Raw genomic sequence first — 1,233 nt, 5'->3', positions numbered from 1 at the left:
TAAAAGTCCTCGGCGAGAGAGTCGTCATCCAACCGAACACCAAGGTTTCCGTGGCTGTGGATCATTCTGTGGTAAGGAGCGTAGGGGAGAATACACTACTGTACGTGCTTAGCGGGTAGGGTGGGTTTTTAGCACGTGTGTTTACGTGAGTGTTGAGTGTTTGTATCCGAGGTGAGTATAAGTGCTTAGGTGGTGAGGTTTGGGTGTAAGTACTTAAGGGATTGTAAGTGCTAGGGTGCTAAGCTTTGGGGATTATAAGTACTAGGGTGCTGAGATTTGGGGATTATAAGTGCTTGGGTGATTGGCTCTGGGTGCAAGTTCTTTAAGGATTATAAGTGCTTGGGTTTTAGGATGTAAGTACTTAAGGGATTATAAGTGTTTGGTTGCTGGGGTTGAGATGTAAGTACTTAGAGGATTATAAGTGTATGTTCTGATGGGGGTTTGGATACTAGTACTTAAGGGCTTATAAGTATTTGAATGATGACTGTTTAGATATCAGAAATTTGGGGATTTTAAGTGCTTGTGTAATGGTGGCTTGAATACTGGTACTAAAGTAATTATAAGTAGATATACTTAAGTGATTATACATGCTTGAGTGAATGAGGGTTGGATACAGATGTTTAAATTATTAAGAATATTTTCACTTGTGTCCATAAATGTTTTAATAATGGTGGACTGAATAGAAGTATGTAAGTGATCATTAGTGTTTGTAATTAAGTGATTGTCAGCTGTGCTCCAGTGATGATTATAAGTGTTTATAAGGGTGATGTTTTCATCTGTTCTTTCTCTTTCTGACAACAATTTTCTCTATTTCTAGCAACAATTATGTCTATTTCTGATAATTCTTTCTCTTCCTGACAACAATTCTCGATATTTTTGACAACGACACTGACAACAATTTTATTTTTTCTGACGTTCTCTCTCTTACATCAGTTCTCTTTCAGACAACAGTATCTCTCTGGCGACAAATCCATTTCTCACAATTCTTTCTCCTTCTGACAACAAATCTTTTTCTTTCTGACAACAATTCTCTCTTTGACAATTCTCTATATCTGACAGTAATTCCTTATCTTTCTGGCAACAATTCTCCTCATTTTGGCAACAATTCCCTCTTTCTGACAATCTTCTCTCTGTTTCTGACAATTCTTTCTCTGACTGTCAGTAATTCTCTCTTTCTAACTACAATTATTTTTCTATTTTTCTCAGAAATGCCTTTCTCTTTCTGAGACCAAT

Source organism: Penaeus monodon, chromosome 23 (assembly GCF_015228065.2).
Source record: "Penaeus monodon isolate SGIC_2016 chromosome 23, NSTDA_Pmon_1, whole genome shotgun sequence".
NCBI classification, from domain to species: domain Eukaryota; kingdom Metazoa; phylum Arthropoda; class Malacostraca; order Decapoda; family Penaeidae; genus Penaeus; species Penaeus monodon.
This window is presented reverse-complemented; position numbering follows the sequence as displayed.